Source organism: Bufo bufo, chromosome 4 (genome assembly GCF_905171765.1).
Source record: "Bufo bufo chromosome 4, aBufBuf1.1, whole genome shotgun sequence".
Taxonomy (NCBI): domain Eukaryota; kingdom Metazoa; phylum Chordata; class Amphibia; order Anura; family Bufonidae; genus Bufo; species Bufo bufo.
The window spans coordinates 314,558,443-314,578,784 of record NC_053392.1 but is presented as its reverse complement, the minus strand read 5'-3'; positions in this window follow the sequence as shown (position 1 = coordinate 314,578,784).

Below are 20,342 nucleotides of genomic sequence, written 5' to 3'. Positions count from 1 at the left end.
GTACTACCAATAAATGACAAAAGTAAGTTTTCTTGCTCCCCACCCACATCACCAATAGTAATTTAGGGATTAAGCGTTTTTTTTTACACCTTGACGCTGGATGTAACAACAAATATTCATGAAAGGTCCCTTCTTTCCACAACAAAAACAGACTCCCTTCATATGACCAGAGCTCTTACCAGCAGTCCCAGGAGTAGCTCCCCCCAACTGCATAGGCTCCTCACAAGGCATAACCACAGATGTCTCTATACTATAAGTGTCAAAGGAAGCTGACACCTTATTTGACAGTACATCCTGAGGGTGAGGACCCTTAGATCTCCCCCTCAAGCGTCTATCCAGACGTACAGCAAGGGACATAGCTGCTTCCAATGACTCTGATTTTTCATGAAAGGCCAACGCGTTCTGTAGCCTCTCAGATAGACCCTGACAGAACTGGCTATGGAGAGCAGGATCATTCCACTCCGTATCCGTAGACCATCTTCTAAATTCAGAGCAATAGATTTCCGTGGAGCGTTCTCCCTGTCGTAAACCACATAACTTGATCTCAGCCTGAGAGATCCGATCCGGGTCATCATAAATAAGACCCAAGGCTCTAAAACATTCATCTACCGACTGGAGGGACGGTGATCCGGTCGGCAGAGAAAAAGCCCAAGACTGTGCATTATCCTTAAGCAAAGAAATGATCATACCCACACGTTGACACTCATCCCCAGAAGAGTATGGACGCAGCTTGAAGTACAACTTACACGATTCCCTGAACTGAATGAAATTGTCACTACCCCCTCTCCGAATCCGTGAGACTGACGTGCGGAGGTCAGCTACCTCCAAAAACAGTCCCTGCAGCTGTTCGACCACTACAAACATAGGATCCATTGCTGCACTGACCTGAACGAAATGGCGGTTTATATGGCGGTAGATAATGTCACGATCAGTGTGTGGGGGGGAACTCTACACTGAACACAGGAGGGAAGGGGAACAGTAACTGGGCCTGGAAACTAGGGAAGAAACAGGTCACCTCCTAGACAACCCTAATCCGGGCCCTGACTACCTATCAATATGAATAGACCTTGAAGGTAGGAATATTCATAAGCAGGATACCTGGGCCCTGATTTCCCTATAAGGACCTGGAATAAGTATAGGACCAGAGACAACCCATTCTTCCCCAGATGGACGAATGAAAGTCTCTGTCTCAGTCCCCGATACAACAACAGGGAATATAACAAATACAAACGTGACACTTCACTTCTGTAGAGATGTAAAAACAGCAACACCAGAGAGGATCTCACACCAGCTCAGCCAAACCCAAATGAAGCTATCTACCGCATAGTCAGAAGGGTGGGGTCAGACTATAAAGGGTAGAAGTGATGACCACTGAGCAACAGCTGAGAAAAGGGAAGTGGTCATTAACCCTATCAACACTGAATCAAGACAAATTTATGAGGCTGTTAGATTCCTCCATGCTCAGCCAATCTCCTTGATTTCCTGACATCAGTCACCTGAGGGACTGTGACACAGTTGCAGCCAGGGCACCATCAGTGACATCGTACCTTACGCCTTCTTTCTGGAGCGTGCATTGCGTTGTGCCATTGAGTACCAGGAGCTGGAAGAAGAGGAAGTCACAATGCTGAATGAATTTCCAGGGGGGCTACTCCATCTGAGATAAGTCAGCAGGAGTCTGAAGAGGAGTCAGAGGAGAAGGATGGTGCCTGGGGGGAGGAGGAGCAAAAAGAGCAGGCATTAAACTTTTCGGGGATCCCTGGTGTTGTCCGTGGATGTGGGGAGGAGACCGAGGATGACATTCTCCTGGGCGATGAGCAGGAGCCAGGGCGCTCCACCGCTTCCAATTTAGTGCAAATGGGGGCCTTCATGCTCGAGTGTTTGAAGAAGGACCCCCGCATAAAAAGCATAAAGGGCAAAGACAAGTACTAGGTGGCAATGTACTTAGACCCCCGGTACAAACAAAAAATGGTGGACATGTTACCGGCATCACAGAGGGCTGTCAGAATGCAGCATTTCCAGGCCTTGCTGCGAGAGATGCTGCATTCTGCTGTTGCGGGCGCTGGCAGAGGAATTTCCACCCACACAGAAACAGTTGCGGGTACCAATCCTACCTTGCATGCAAGAAGAGGCCAGTTTGAAGATGTGTTGGTCACTTTGGATATGAGATCATTCTTGCAGCCAACCCATTGACAGCCGCCCTCCGGATCCAGCCTCAGGGAAAGCCTAGACCGACAGTTGTACGACTACATCGGGTTAACAGCCGATGTGGACGCTCTGAGAAGCGAGGAACCCCTTCACTACTGGGTGTGCAGGCTTGACCTGTGACCTGTGGAACTCTTGGCTTGCCCCTCGTCGAGTGTCCTGTCCAAAAGGACGTTCAGCGCAACAGGGGGGATCGCGCTCGATGAATCGCGTCCGGTGAATGCCTAATGTTTGGGGCCTGTACTCCACTGGCCTGCAGTAAAATAAATATCCAATGACCGTCTAATATACCTCCAGCCACATAATCACTTGATCTTTTCTGTACGGTGAATGCCTAATTGTTGAGGCCTCGGAGGAATTCAACACCTGTGACGACCACGTGTTATTGAATTTGACCTATTATCATTTGGGGCTCATTCAAGAGGGGGGATTTTGTTAGCCATGCTTTTAATCCAATTTTATATTTTGTACTAGCCTACAGTAAAATTGTTATCCAATGACTGTCTAATATGCCTCCAGCCACATAATCACTTGATCTAATATACCTCCAGCTACATAATAACTTGATCTTTACTGTACGGTGAATGCATAATTTTTGGGGCCTGTAATCTAACTGGCCAACAGTAAAATTGTTATACGGTGACCGCCTAATGTACCTCCAGCCACATAATCACTTGTTCTTTTCTGTCCGTTGAATGCCTAATGTTTGGGGCCTATACTTTACTGGCCTGCAGTAAAATTGATATCTATTGACCGCCTAATATGCCTCCAGTCACATAATCAATTGATCTTTTCTGTACGATGAATGCATAATTTTTGTGGCCTGTAATCTAACTGGCCAACAGTAAAATTGTTATACGGTGACCGTCTAATATACCTCCAGCCACATAATCACTTGTTCTTTTCTATACGGTGAATGCCTAATGTTGGGGGCCTGTATTCCACCGGCCTGCAGTAAAATTGATATCCATTGACCGTCTAATATACCTCCAGCCACATAATCACTTGATCTTTACTGTACGGTGAATGCATAATTTTTGGGGCCTGTAATCTAACTGGCCAACAGTAAAATTGTTATACGGTGACCGCCTAATGTACCTCCAGCCACAAAATCACTTGATGTTTTCTGTCCGGCAAATGCCTAATGTTTGGGGCCTGTACTCCACTGGCCTGCTGTAAAATTGTTATCCAATGACCGATGGAACGCTTCGGTATAATACTCAGCCCTCCCATCTACAAGTGGATTGGGGCGAGCTCCTTTACATTGACTCCGCCCCCATGCTTCCTGCCCGATGCTCTCCACAGTGGAACGCATCGGTGCCGATACTGTATGCTTCCTGCCCGATGCGTTCCACAGTGGAACGCATCGGAGCGTTTTCACTTTGTCAGGCCTCATATGAACAGCAGTCTCAGCCAATGCGCTCCTAATTTGAGCGCATCGGCTTCTGAACAATAATAGCTCATCTTCCATTTATTAATTTAGGCCCAACACTGCGTTCTACGGTGAGATGCACATCAGGAAAACTTTTGCATTCCATGGTGGAACGCAAGACATTTTTCTTCAGTTTTTAGATATGGCTACATAAATATTCTTTATTTACAAATCCACTGGACACTTTAGATAAAGAGTGAACATAAGACTATTGAATGTATTGATTTTATCATTATGCCTAATGGATACAACAATGGACAGGAAATGACCTCATTCTTTGGCCTTTGCTCCCCTCCCCTAAGGAGGATGACCCCATATCATGTGTTTGTATTCCCCTATATAAGTTCGTCCTTTTCTGTTATATCTACACTACAGACCAAAAGTTTGGACACACCTTCTCATTCAAAGAGTTTTCTTTATTTTCATGACTATGAAAATTGTAGATTCACACTGAAGGCATCAAAACTATGAATTAACACATGTGGAATTATATACATAACAAACAAGTGTGAAACAACAGAAAATATGTCAAATTCTAGGTTCTTCAAAGTAGCCACCTTTTGCTTTGATTACTGCTTTGCACACTTTTGGCATTCTCTTGATGAGCTTCAAGAGGTAGTCCCCTGAAATAGTTTTCACTTCACAGGTGTGCCCTGTCAGGTTTAATAAGTGGGATTTATTGCCTTATAAATGGGGTTGGGACCATCTGTTGCGTTGAGGAGAAGTCAGGTGGATACACAGCTAAGTAAAGAAAAACGAGTGGCCATCATTACTTTAAGAAATGAAGGTCAGTCAGTCAGCCGAAAAATTGGGAAAACTTTGAAAGTAAGGGCTATTTGACCATGAAGGAGAGTGAAGGGGTGCTGCGCCAGATGACCTGGCCTCCAAAGTCACCGGACCTAAACCCAATCGAGATGGTTTGGGGTGAGCTGGACCGCAGAATGAAGGCAAAAGGGCCAACAAGTGCTAAGAATCTCTGGGAACTCCTTCAAGACTGTTGGAAGACCATTTCAGGGGACTACCTCTTGAAGCTCATCAAGAGAATGCCAAGAGTGTGCAAAGCAGTAATCAAAGCAAAAGGTGGCTACTTTGAAGAACCTAGAATATGACATATCCTAAGTTGTTTCACACTTGTTTGTTATTTATATAATTCCACATGTGTTAATTCATAGTTTTGATGCCTTCATAGTCATGAAAATAAAGAAAACTCTTTGAATGAGAAGGTGTGTCCAAACTTTTGGTCTGTACTGTATATGCTCTTGAAAAAGGGATTTATTCCCAAAACGAGTCGAGCTGAACTAATAAAAGATTTCCTGCATATATTGGAGCCCCGGTGTTATCCTTTTGGGGACCAGGAAGCTTTCATCACATCTTGTGAAGCGATCTCGGCAGGGCAGGTTGAGGTATAGGTGTCTTGAGCTTTATCCTATGCCCTCCTCCCCGGTTAAGTAAGTGCAACCTTTCGCCAAGATATTAATAGTGTAATCCACTATAATTTTATTGGTAACACTGGAGTTTATGTGGCGCCCACTGGGTATTATCAGGACACCTGAGATACCCGGCTCACCAACAATTTTATTTTCACCACAGTCCACCAGTGGGTACTGAATTCCTTCTTCCTTTTTTAGGGGGGTTTGGGGAGCTGCCTACTTTTCTCCACTATTCTTTAGCAGTTTTCTCTGTCCTCCTTCCACACCATTCTGTGGTTATCCCCTGGTGCCTTATTCGTTCCATTTTCCCTCCACCTTTTCTGTACATCCGTGCAGAATACTCCATCTCCTTTTTTCTCTTTGCGTCTAACATACTGTCACGGGTGAAGTTTGCAGATAGCTGGAACTTATGAATAAACGAGCGACTGGCTTGATCCCAAACTAAGGAGCTTATAGGTGAGCCCTATAAAACCCTAAGAGCTCTCCCTGACTGCTATGCACATGCAAGGGTCTCGATGGTAGACGATTGCATGCCCACGTACCTAAGTCTGTGTGACACCTTCAGTTTGATATTCTTTGTAGAAAACCACACCAGATCACCCACATTCAGGTCCGGACCAGGCACACGTCTCTTATCCGCCACACGCTTATATCTCTCACTCATCCTCTTCAGATTACCCTGATTCTTTTGCCAAATAAATGACAAAGACGAGGAAAATCTCTCCTCATCATGTAAACCTTAAGACCCCTCTCCAGAGAATGTCCCAAACTGCGGATGAAACCCATATGCACCAAAAAATGGTGACTTATCAGAGGACTCCTGGCGACGGTTATTTAAAGCAAACTTAGCAAGGGACAAAAAAGAATACCAATCCTCCTGATTCTCCGCCACAAAACAGCGCAGATATGTCTCCAGATTCTGATTGACGCGTTTGGTTTGACCATTCGACTGCGGGTGAAAAGCAGAAGAGAACTACAACCGAACCCCCAAGCGAGAACAGAAGGCCTTCCAGAATCTGGAAACAAATTGCGTGCCCTATCAGAAACGATGTCTGAAGGAATGCCATGCAATTTAACAATATGATCGACAAACGCTTGCGCCAGCGTCTTAGCATTGGGTAACCCAGGAAAGGGAATGAAATGTGCCATTTTGCTAAAATGGTCCACTACCACCAGAATCACAGTCTTCCCCGAAGAACGAGGCAGGTCCGTAATGAAGTCCATGGACAGATGTGTCCAAGGACGGGAAGGAATGGGTAACAGGAGGAGAGAACCCGATGGCCGTGAGTGAGGGACCTTGGCACGAACGCAGGTCTCGCAGGCTGCCACAAAACCCTCAACCGTCTTACGAAGAGCCGGCCACCAGAATCTCCGAGCAATGAGATCCACTGTGGCTCTACTCCCCGGGTGCCCAGCAAGAACAGTATCGTGGTGCTCCTTAAAAACCTTGTGTCGTAAAGCGAGAGGCACAAACAACCTCCCAGGAGGACAAAGATCAGGAGCCTCTGCCTGGGCTGCCTGAACCTCTGCCTCCAAATCAGAATAAAGAGCAGAGACGACCACCCCTTCAGCCAAAATGGGACCCGGGTCTTCAAAGTTCCCCCCTCCCGGAAAACAACGTGACAGGGCATCCGCCTTCACATTTTTAACCCCAGGGCGGAACGTAACAACAATATTAAACCTAGAAAAGAGCAAAGACCATCTGGCCTGTCTCGGGTTCAGACGCTTGGCCAATTTCAAGTAGGCCAGATTCTTATGGTTGGTAAACACAGTATAAGGGTGTCTGGCTCCCTCTAACCAATGGCACAATTCCTCAAAAGCTAATTTGATGGCCAACAACTCCCTATCTCCCACATCGTAATTTCTCTCTGCAGAGGATAGTTTCCTTGAGAAAAAGGTCGCCATTTGGCAGGAGAGGGACCCTGAGATAAGACCGCACCCACACCCACCTCAGAAGCGTACACCTCAACAATAAAAGGTAGAGAGACATCAGGTTGTACCAAAATGGGAGCGGAAGCAAAACTCTCTTTAATACTAGAAAAGGCTTTAAGCGCATCTACCGACCACGAGGAAAAATCCACCCCCTTTTTAGTCATATCAGTAAGTGGCTTAACAACAGAGGAATAATTCAAAATGAACTTTCTATAATAATTGGCAAAACCCAAAAACTGCATCAGCACCTTCTGATTCTCAGGAATCTCCCAATCAAGCACAGCGCGGACCTTCTCAGGGTCCATCCGAAAACCAGAAGCGGAGAGAAGAAAACCAAGAAATTGAATCTCCGTAACCGCAAACACACATTTTTCCAGTTTAGCGTACAATTTATTCTCCCGCAGAATCAGCAAGACCTGACATAGGTGGTCCTGATGAGTCTTGAAATCAGGAGAAAAAATCAAAATGTCATCTAGATACACCAGTACAAATTTCCCCATTTAAATGATAAAAAATGCTGTTCACAAAATGTTGAAAGACGGCCAGAGCATTCATCAAACCAAAGGGCATAACCAAATTCTCGAAATGACCCTCAGTGGTATTGAAGGCCGTCTTCCATTCGTCCCCTGACCCTGACTAGGTTGTATGCCCCTCTTAAATCCAACTTAGAAAAAACTTTAGCCCCAACAATCTGGTTAAACAGGTCCGGGATCAGAGGAAGCGGATATGGGTCACGAATCGTGATACGGTTCAGCTCCCTGAAATCCAGACAAGGTCTTAAAAAACAGCGGCAACAGGTGACTTCGAGGGTCGGATGTGTCCCTTTCTCAGGCTCTCAGAGATATAAGTACGCATAGCGACCCTTTCAGGTTGGGAGAGATTGTATAGTCGTGATTTTGGCAGCTTGGCGCCTGGGATGAGATTAATAGGGCAGTTGTACTCCCGGTGAGGGGGCAACTCCTGGACACCACTCTCGGAAAACACATCCCAACACTAGGTAGGTAAGTAGGTAATCTGCTTAAGAGGAAACATGACATATCCTCAACATGAGCGTCACCCACAGTCAAACGGATATTGTGAACTATGCCCTTTAACGATCTTTGAGAAAGTGGAGCGGAATCGATAGCAAAACAGGTATATCCTTTTCCAAAGTGCATACCTGGAAACCATCCGTTGTTGCAAATTGATTATCAATGAGATTGACAGCTGCTCCACTATCTCCAAAAATCTCACAAACAAGGTTCTTGCTATCTAGCGCCACCCTGGCAGGTAGGAGAAAACGGGAACTACAAGCAAACGGCAAACCTTCAATTTCAACCTTGCCAATAGTAGCAAATGGAAAGGATTTCGATTTTTTTTTTTTCTTTTTATTACCCTCATAAAACTTCATGAATCTAGTAGAGGGGCAAACAGTAGCAAAATGATTTATACCCCCACAACAGAAACAAACCCTCCTCTGAGAGCTGAATCCTCTACTATCAGAGGCAAGCAAACCCAGCTGCAAGGCCTCCTCCTCAGAGGGGATTGAGACAGACTGAGACCCCTGCGCACTGAATGAGACAGCCCTACTGTCCTTGCTCTGAATATGACAGAAAAGAGTAGTCTCCTCTCTCTCTCTAAGACGCCTGTCAATACGAACAGCTAGAGACATGGCTGACTCTAACGACGCTCTCATGAAAAGCGAATGCATCTTTCAATCTTTCCAAAAAACCATGGCAAAATTGACTTCGGAGTGCAGCATCATTCCAACCAGTATCAGCTGCCCATCTCCGAAATTCAGAACAATATATCTCTGCGGAGTGTTTACCCTGGCATAAAAAACGCAGTTTAGATTCAGCCAGAGACATATGATCCGGGTCATCATATATCTGCCCCAGGGCTACAAAAAATGCATCCACGGATCGGAGGGGCCGTGCCCCCACCGGCAGCAAAAAGGCCCAAGACTGAGCGTTATCCCTGAGCAGCGAGATGATGATCCCCACCCTCTGCTCCTCATCACCAGAGGAATAGGGATGTAGGCGAAAATGGAGTTTGCAAGCCTCTCTAAAGCGAAAGAAATTCTCACTATACCCTGAGAACGTATCCGGAAGCGAGATCTTAGGCTCGGAACAAACTCCATGAACGCCAGCAGAACCGGTCATCTGAAACTGAGACACAGTTTTACGGAGATCTGCTACCTCCAGCAAAAGACCTTGCATGCGGTCAATCAAGGCTGAAACCGGATCCATGCTTAAGACGGTTATGGCGGTTTATAATGTCACGGGTGAAATTTGCAGATAGCTGGAACTTATGAATAAACGAGCGACTGGCTTGATCCCAAACTAAGGAGCTTATAGGTGAGCCCTATAAAACCCTAAGAACTCTCCCTGACTGCTATGCACATGCAAGGGTCTCGATGGTAGACGATTGCATGCCCACGTACTTAAGTCTGTGCGACACCTGAAAACCCTATAATAGTGAGGGGACACAACCAACGGCTCCCTGCACTTAATACAGACGGAGTCAGGGTCACCTAGAATCAAGCCAGCAAGGAAACACAATAAAGTAAAGGACTTATCTGAGCAAACAGCAGAAGCAGCCTCCAGCAGTGAACACTTCACCTAGGAAGTAGTATAAACCGCAAAGTGAGGCAGTATGGGAGGAAATATAAAGGAAGACGATTAGTCTAAATAAGTGACGCCTGGCAGAAGGAAAGGAGATGATAAAGTGAAACCAAAACAAAGAACATCATACAAGAGGTAGAGAAGAACGTCTGCCAGATCTTCTCACAGAACTAGCGGTGACACATACCCCCAGCCACATAATAACTTGATCTTTACTCTACGGTGAATGCCTAATGTTTTGGCCCTGTACACCACTGGCCAACAGTAAAATTGTTATAAGGTGATCGCCTAATGTACCTCCAGCCACATAATCGCTTGTTCTTTTCTGTTTGGTGAATGCCTAATGTTTGGGCCCTGTACTCCACTGGCCAACAGTAAAATTGTTATACGGTGTCCGCCTAATATACCTCCAGCCACATAATCACTTGATGTTTTCTGTCTGGTAAATACCTAATGTTTGGGGCCTGTACTCTACTGGCCTGCAGTAAAATTGTTATCCAATGATCGTCTAATATACCTCCAGCCACATAATCACTTGATGTTTTCTGTCCAGTGAATGCCTAATGTTTGGGGCCTGTACTCCACTGGCCTGCAGTAAAATTGATATCCATTGACCGTCTAATATACCTCCAGCCACATAATCACTTGATCTTTTCTATACGATGAATGCATAATTTTTGGGGCCTGTAATCTAACTGGCCAACAGTAAAATTGTTATACGGTGACCGCCTAATGTACCTCCAGCCACATACCGTATTTTTCGCCCTATAAGACGCACCGGCCCTTAAGACGCACCTAGGTTTTTGAGGAAGAAAATAAGAAAAAATATGTTTTTAACCAAAAGGTGTGCTTTTGATGGGTTTGAACTAATGGCGGTCTGTGCATGACACTATTATGGGGGATCTGTGGATGATGCACTGTTATGGGGTGGGGGATTTGTGGATGGCACTGTTATGTGGGGGATCTGTGGATGGCACTGTTATGGGGGGAGATGTGGATGGCATTATGATGGGGGGGTCTGTGGATGGCATTATGATGGTGGGGGGATCTGTGGATGGCATTATGATGGTGGGGGGATCTGTGGATGGCATTATGATGGGGGGATCTGTGGATGGCACTGTTATGGGGTGGTGGATCTGTGGATGACACTGCTATATGTGTCATCCACAGATCCCACCATAACAGTCCCATCCACAGATCCCCCCATCATAATGCCATCCACAGACCCCCCTCCCCATCATTATCCCATCCACAGATTCCTAGGGAGGGGCTGTAGTAGGCGGGGAGAGTGGCGGGGCAGTGCAGGCACTGTACTCTGGCACCGCCGCTCAGTATGTACTGTATTATATGTAGTGTTCATCATATCTAAACTGAATAATGATACGCTCCCCCTGCTCCCCATGTGTACCGTACTTACTGGTACACATGTCACGCTCCTGTAGTAAGCACTAGCAGCTAGCAGGCAGGCCGGGTGACCGTAACTCACTGAGGTCACGTGCCTGCTCCGCCTGCTTCATTCATAAAGTAGGCATTCGCCCCATAAGACGCATAAGAAAAAAGTGCGTCTTATGGGGTGAAAAATATGGTAATGACTTGTTCTTTTCTGTACGGTGAATGACTAATGTTTGGGCCCTGTATTCCACTGGCCTGCAGTAAAATTGTTATCCAATAACCATCTAATATACCTCCAGCCACATAATCACTTGATCTTTTCTGTATGGTGAATGCCTAATGTTTGGGCCCTGTATTCCACTGGCCTGCAGTAAAAATGTTATCCAATAACCGTCTAATATACCTCCAGCCACATAATCACTTGATCTTTTCTGTCTGGTGAATGCCTAATGTTTGGGGCCTGTACTCCACTGGCCTGCAGTAAAATTGATATCCAATGACCGTCTAATATACCTCCAGCCACATAATCACTTGATCTTTTCTGTACGGTGAATTCCTAATTGTTGGGGCCTCAGAGGAATTCAACACCTGTGACGACTACGTTATCGAATTTCACTTATTATGATTTGGGGTTTATTCAAGTGGGGGGATTTCGTTAGCCATGTTTTTAATCCAATTTAATATTTTTATCTCTTTTAAACATATGTATTTGACATGTATTTGTACTGGCCTGCAGTAAAATTGATATCCAATGACCGTCTAATATACTTCCAGCCACATAATCACTTGATCTTTTCTATACGATGAATGCATAATTTTTGGGGCCTGCAATCTAATTGGCCAACAGTAAAATTGTTATACTGTGACCGCCTAATGTACCTCCAGCCACATAATCACTTGTTCTTTTCTGTACGGTGAATGCCTAATGTTTGGGGCCTGTACACCACTGGCCTGCAGTAAAATTTATATCTAATGACCGTCTAATATACCTCCAGCTACATAATCACTTGATCTTTTCTGTATGGTGAATTCCTAATGTTTGGGGCCTGTAGTCCAGTGGGCTACAGTAAAATTATTATTCAGTGACCGCATAATGTACCTCGAGCCACATAATCACAATTTCTTTTATGTCAGGTGAATGCCTAATATTTAGGGCCCATACTCCCGTGGCCTAAAATTAATTTTTTCTAGGCTCCAGCAGGGCACATTTGTTAGAGAATTCCTCTTTAAGACGCATAAAAATGGCCCATGATTAAAATAAATATTTTTTGTGGGAATTTTTGTCATTGATCCTCTCTAGTATATCACTCTCCATGTTGTGGGACTATCTGTGCACTTCTAGTAAGTATTTTGTGGCTGCAAATAGGACCTGAAGGCTTTTCAGGTTCGCCTGCCATTAAAGTGAATGGGGCCCGGGGCGAACTTGCGGTTCGCGAACATTTGATCGCGTTTGCGCGATCGCATTCGCAAATCGTCCCGGCCGATGTTCGTCCATTGCTAGTCACAAAGAAATCGATAAGATGAGTTTGACATGATCTACCCCCAGTGAAGCCATGCTGTTTTGGATCCAAAAAGTTGCTGGTTTTTAGGTGGTCAACTACATTCAGGAGGGTTTCCATACTAGTTAGGTGAAGCTAATTGTATCTGTAGTTTCTAGCTTCTTCTCTGTTACCTTTTTTGTAGATAGGTAAAATGCTGGCCATTCTCCAATCTTCAGAAACAAAAATCCCCTATCAGATGGGACTAGTTAAAAAAAATCTGTAAGAGCAGAAACCACCGAATAGAGTTCTGTAAGGACTCTGGGGTGGATGCTATTTGCATTGTTAAACTTTAAATGTGCCAATACACCAATAACATCAGCCTCCAAAGACACTTGGGCTGAGCGTTTGAAACTAGCAGTAATGTCATGACCATACAAAATATGATATTGAAAGCCACATTCTTATAATTAGTGATGGCCTTGCGGTTCGCCCAGCGGTCGGTTCACGGCGGACTTTGCTCGTTCGTGATTTGCCGAACATGCGAACATATGGCAATATTCGCGCCTGCTATATTCTTTTACATTGTGAAGAACTTTGACCCATGACACATCCATTAGGTGGTACAGGACAGCCAATTGAGATGTTTCAGCAAATGGACATACCCCCTATTTTATAAATAGACTCGATCTAGCTGCCATTTTACATTCAGTCTTTTGTCAGTGTAGGGAAAGGTTGCTGTGTGGAGCAGAGACAGTCTGTTAGGAACAAAAACGCTATCAAATAGGTCCACAAAAGGACTGGTTTAAGGACTGGTATAGGTGTACTATTGATAGGTGTGCAGTACAGAGGGGTGTAATACACTTATAATATACTTTCTTACATAGAAAGCATATTATAGTGGATTTGTATTGTGCAGCAGTGGTGAGCGGTTCTGCAGCTAAACTGCAGCTACACAGAGTGACAAATGCAATTTAGAAAAAATAATTATAATTGGTGTAATATACCAGTCGCCCCCCCCAAAAAAACTGATAGAAGCGAGGTGTTATATACCAATATACTTTCTATGTAGTGCATTTGGGTACAGCAGCATTTGTTTGCGGTTTTTCTGCTTTCCCTCTGCTACACACAGTGACAAACGGTATTGGAATAAATAATTATAACTGGTGTGATATACCAGTCGCCCCCCAAAAATAACTGATAGAAGCGGGGTTTATATACCAATAATATACTTTCTATTTAGGGCGTTTGGGTACAGCAGCATTTGTTTGCGGTTTTGCTGCGCTCCCTCTGCTACACACAGTAACAAACGGTATTGGAAAAAATAATTATAACTGGTGTGCGCATGTGCGTACGCGAAAATTATATTGCCAATATTTTGCATTAAAAAAAAAATAATGAATGGAGATCGCAAATTCGAATAATACATCTGGTATGTCAGTGTCCATGTTGTAGGACTATTTGTGCACTTCTAGTAATTATTTCTTGACTGCAAATATGAGCTGAAGGTTTTTTAGGTTCGCCTGCCATTAAAATAAATGGGACCCGCCACGAACTTGCGGTTCGCGAACATTTGATCGCGTTCGCGAACCGTCCCGGCAGATGTTCATGTCCATTACTACTTATAATATTAAACTAAAGTAACTATTCAAATGGTTAGCGACAGCCATGTCTTCATCATTATAGTGACTTTTCCCCAATTTTTTTTTTTCATTTTTGTAATCCCACAATTTTTTCCCTCCTATTACTAATATACTATCATCCCCCATCTTTAATAGATTTGACCATTTCTTCCTCATTTCATGAAACCAAGAAACCATAAAGGTCTCTTCCCCTTTTTAGTCTTGCTAATCTGCCTAACATATAGTCTAGTTGTCTTTTTAGACAAATATTCCCCCATCTCCTTAAAATGAGTCCTTCTAAAGTATTAGAAGTATTAGTGTACGTTTGTTCCCAGTTCATTTTACTATCAAACTATAAACATTGGTGGTCACTGGAACCCAAATATTCTTCCACCTTAACCTCAGACACCAGATCTCCATTTGTGAAGACTAACTCTAGAATTTTTTCTCATCTGGTTGGTGACTTAAAGAAAATATGTCACCCAAAATGTTATCTGCAGGTTAAAACCAGCAACACATATACTTTTTTCTAATCTGATTTTATTTTCTCTTTACTGATTATGGGGCTGCTGCCTTGCCGTTTGAAAGAGCATTTGCAAAGCAAAAAAAAAAAATTGCTTTATGGTAGCCCCATGAGCCACAGACACAATGATCAGGAGGAGACCTATTAGACTTCTATGAGAGAGTTTTCAGGCATGGTCTGTGACCAGTGCAGAGGTCATTGTACAAGGAAAGAATAGATAAGTGTCACGAAAAGGTAGGGATAAGTGTAGCCCTAAACTCCACCCTCTCCTCTCCTTGTTTGCCTTTGGATGTGCTAAACACAGATCTGGCACAGCGCTGTGGCTTCAGAGGCCATGACAAAGATGTAAGTATAGCATAAGCATAAGCATATTACTGTGTGTCATTTTTCCCTGTTTGAAGCCTGTTAGTGTTCGCGGTTGGAAGCTCCTTTAAGTTTAAATGTAATTTCCACATTAAATGTAAATGAAAGACTGGGAAGAATTTTGATTCTATATATAAAGATATAGACATTTAAAATTGCTTAGCTCTTATGTTGTCGTATGTCATTCTTCACTTACTGTATGCTTCATAGAAACTGCTGTAGCAAAAGTTCATGCATCTCATTTATTACTTCAAAGCTATATTATTCTTTTCATGTTAAAAGAGTATCGCTCCAAAAAGCAAAGCTAGTGCCTTCACAATTTCACATTCAAAGGGCATCACTCAGAAAAGTAACAGACACGTCCTTTGCCAATCTAAACATTTTGTACAAGTGCCTTGCGTTTTATAGAATAAAACAAAAATGTATTTTGAAATCGGTTATACTGTAGAAGATATAATAAATTACAGAAATATCCTGGGGAAAGCTGAAAATTTAATTTACAATAGATTATTGATTGCTGTTACATCCCATAACAATATCAGTACCTTGGTGCCCCATTGTTAGATATTTAAAGTGAAGAGTCTCTTTGTTACATAACACAGCGCCTCCCTTATGGAGGTTCATGCAGGTAAGCTATCATATGCCGCCACCAGCCCCCAAATTTTGTGATATCCTCTGAATCATGTCACTCTTTTATTCTGTGTTGTAAAGTGAGTTGCAGCCTTTCTATACATATTAAAGGGGTTGTCTGGGCATTTACTATTGATGACCTATCCTCAGGGTAGGTCATCAATATCAGATCGGCGGGGGTCCGGCCGCCCTACTGATCAGCTGTATGAGCAGACAGCACACAGAGTGTTCACATGCCATCTCCCTTCTCTCTTCCTGTTCACCGCTATTTTGCAATAGACATAGCAACAGGAAGAGATGGCGGGAGACAGCATGTGAACACTGCGCAAGTCGTCTCCTCATACATCTGATCAGTGAGGGTTCCGGGTGTCAGACGCCCGCCGGTCATCAATAGTAAAAGCCCGGAAACCCTTTAATCACTCTCTTTCAGAATCATATTTCCCCTTATGTTTTGTAATATGGGCAGTTTATAACAATATTCACATTATCCAAAATAAGTTTGAAACATTTAGCAATTTTTTGTTCTAAAAGTCATGCACATGTAGAAAAAGTCAGACTTGGCACAGAGCATGTGCATAATTCATTACAGCTTGTTGTATTATACACATTTATCATGAACCATGCGAAAATGTAATAAAAAATATTGGAAACCACTGGAATGGATTACAGTAGTTAAATTGTGCTAAATCCCATCTCTGCAACATTATTGATAGATGTATTGTCTATCTATCTATCTATCTATCTATCTATTTACAAAGAGAAAAATAGCAGCACCAGATAACAAATGAGAGGGTGGTGTAAGCCTAAAAGGACTTGACAATAAGTTATGGGACTGCTAATAGAAGAACCATCGATATCCACCCTGTACCTAATTCCAAAAATACACAAGAATTTGAGTAATCCACCAGGTAGGCCCATTGTGTCAGGGGTAGGGAATTTATTGGAACCTTTGTGCCATCTAATTGACTTCTTTTTTGGAAATTTTACCATATTATACACGGGATAGTTTGGACTTATTAACGAAGATTGATGGGATTCACATTCAATCTGACACGTTACATTGTATCATTGTAAATATCAATCAGACATGATGACGGGATTGTGGCAGCACACAAGTTTTTAATGATGAGCAACTTGGATACAAAACTTTGTGAATTTCTGATAACTGCCATCAAATTTGCCTAGACCCATAACTTTTTTATATTTAAGGAGACATTTTAAGGACTGCTACGGGGCGGCCTTTGCGCCGTCCTACGCTAATCTCTTTTTTAAGCAATGGGAAAGAGAAATATTCATGACTAACCGTGTCAAAAATGTTGAAAAAGTCAATTTCTGGACGACGTACATTGATGACATTTGGTAGTTTTGGCAGGATTCAGGATTCAGTCTAGGAACTTGAGGAATTCATCTTTTAGAATTCATATAACATCAAATTGATTTGTAAGCATAGTATGAACAAAATTGATTTCTTGGACATTGAATTGATCAGAGATGCAGATGGTCACATTCAAACTGATTTATTTAGAAAACCCACTGCTACCAATAATTTATCACATGCTTCCTCTGCCCATCCACGACATTTGATCAACAATTTTTACGGACCAGACAGATCTGTTCGGAAGAACATACCTTTAAACATCAAATGGCTAAATTAGCTACACGATTTCGTTAAAGAGGATATATCAATAGGGCTATCAAGAGAGCCCAAGCTTGAACAGTACGTACTAACCATAATGAGTTGCTACATGTGAAGAAGTCTCCGGAAAAGACTAGTGATGAGCGGGAGGTACCATATTTGATTTCGCGATATTTCGCGAATATTCGAATGAATATTCGCATTATTTTCGTCGAAATCGAATATTCGTTATTATTTTATTTTTCGCGAATAATATGCGAATAAATTTTTCGTACGATTTTGTTTCCTGTATAAGGCAACGTTCCTATGACTATGGCTAGGCTAATATGTGTATTTTACGAAATTTCTTAATACTGCTCTAACTTCGTCTTTTAGAATATTCCTAATATTCTAAAAGACGGAGTTAGAGCAATATTACGAATATTCTAAAAGATGAAGTTAGAGCAATATTAAGAAATTTCGTATAATACACATAGATTGTAATTTAGCTAATATAGTGCTATAATCCTTTTTTTTTTTCTTATCTAATTTTTTTGGCCTCTTCTGAACTTCAGTTTTTGGAAAATATGTACACTATTAAAAAAATTACTTTAGCAGTATATTAGCTAAATTACAATCTATATGTGTATTTTACAAAATTTCTTAATACTGCTCTAACTTCGTCTTTTAGAATATTCGTAATATTGCTCTAACTCCGTCTTTTAGAATATTACGAATATGCCGTATTTTTCGTATTTTTCGAATATAGTGCTATATTCTTGATTTTCGTATATAGCACTATTTTCGAAAAATTTCGAGTCATTTCATCAGTCAAGTATTACTATGCTTATTGCTAATGCTTAAAGCTTGTGTGCGGATCGCATGTTGTAAAGACGGTTTTTTTTCGCAAAGGCAAAGGCTAGGTTATGTTCCATGACAAGCAACCGTGCCGAGAATTCACTTGACATGTAAAAAGTGTTCAGTTACTCATATAATTTTGACTCTTTCTTATATTGTATGCGAAAATTCGCTACCATTAAATTCCTAAAAAAATTCTGTTCGTGTAATGGTTAGCTGGCTCTTCCCAATACTCATATAATTTTGACTCTTTCTTATATTGTATGCGAAAATTCGCTACCATTAAATTCCTGAAAAAATTCTGTTTGTGTAATGGTTAGCTGGCTCTTCCCAATACTCATATAATTTTGACTCTTTCTTATATTGTATGCGAAAATTCGCTACCATTAAATTCGTAAAAAAATTCTGTTCGTGTAATGGTTAGCTGGCTCATCCAAACTACTGTTAGCTGCTTTTGCGTGATTTATAATATGTGAGTTGTTCTAAATGCATTGGGCCTAATAAATTATATTTCTATTATTTTATTAGCTTAAAAGGAAACGAAATTTCGTTTTAACGAATATAGAGGCAAATATTCTTATTCTTCGCGAATTCTCGAAGTTGCGATATTCGCAATAAAAATTCGCAATTCGAATATTCGCGCTCAACACTAGAAAAGACAGGATGTGTGATACTTATCACTACCTTTAATTACAGATCGGAAGAAATACGTGCAATTTTGCAGAAGTATTGGCCAATCCTGTTATCGGATGGGATTTAAAAAAAATACCTACCATCACGACTATCCATAGCGTATAGAAGATCCCGAAATTTGAAGGACATGCTTGTATCAAGCCATCATAGAGGTGAGCAACCTGGAAAATTTATTTGGCTCAAGGGGTCCAAAATGGGCTGCTCTCCGTGTGGGAGATGTGTAGCATGCCCAAATATATTGAAATGTGATTCATTCCAGGATGCTACTGGAGGAAAGATGTATAAGATTACACATAAGATCGACTGCACCTCTGTTGGAATCATTTACCATGCGAAATCCCCATGTGGGAAAGTCTATATTGGAATGACCACACGAGAATTTAAAAGAAGGGTACGAGAACACGTCCTTGACATTACAGCTGCGGGAGATGAACACTTCATCTCACACTTAAAACCTTACCGAGATATTTTAAGCTGATGCATAGTAGTGACTCTAGCTTACTACAAGTGCGAGCCATTGATCGAGTATATCCAACAATTCGTGGTGGGGACTGGAGAAAGAAATTGGCACAAAAAGAAACTATGTGGATCTACAAATTAGGGTCTGAATGAATATAACAGCTTTGTACCGTTTCTGTAGGGTTACGCTTGTGTGCATAACCTTTGATGCAGTCATTAGTTTGTTTTTTTATCTTATTTTTAAACCTTTCTTTTAGTTTGTTTCCTTTTGTTTCCTTCTTTAGTGCAGATGAAATGTGGATGACAAGCTGATCCAGATATCATGCGGAAGATGGACTGCAGGACTTTATGAATTGTCCACAATTTCTATGTGACTGATAGTGTTGAGCGCGAATATTCGAATTGCGAATTTTTTTCTCGAATATCGCAATTTCGAGATTTCGCGAATATTTAGAATATCGTTCTATATATTCGCGAAATAGAATATTCGTTTTTTTTCTTTTTTTTTTTTTATTATATTTTTTTCTTTCCCACTTCCCTAAAGTTGTTCTTACCTGTCCTTTGGATTCCTGGCTTCCTGGCTGCTCCAGTCAGTGGCGCTTTCAACTTACTGCTATATTCCATATTAGCTAAATTACAATCTAATCTATATGTGTATTTTACGAAATTTCGCAATAGTCGCAATTGCGATGCGAGTAATATAACACGAAATATTCGCATGAAGATTTCAACTTAGCACTGCTATACTCCATATTCTATCCCAATATGGAATATAGCTGTGCTAAGTTAGCACTGCTATATTCTATATTAGGCTAGAATATGGAGTATAGCTGTGCTAAGTTGAAATCTTCATGCGAATATTTCGTGTTATATTAGTCGCATCGCAATTTAATAGAACGCATCGAGTAATATAACACGAAATATTCGCATGAAGATTTCAACTTAGCAGCGCTAAGTTGAAATCTTCATGCGAATATTTCGTGTTATATTAGTCGCATCGCAATTTAATAGAACGCATCGAGTAATATAACACGAAATATTCGCATGAAGATTTCAACTTAGCACTGCTATACTCCATATTCTAGCCTAATATGGAATATAGCTGTGCTA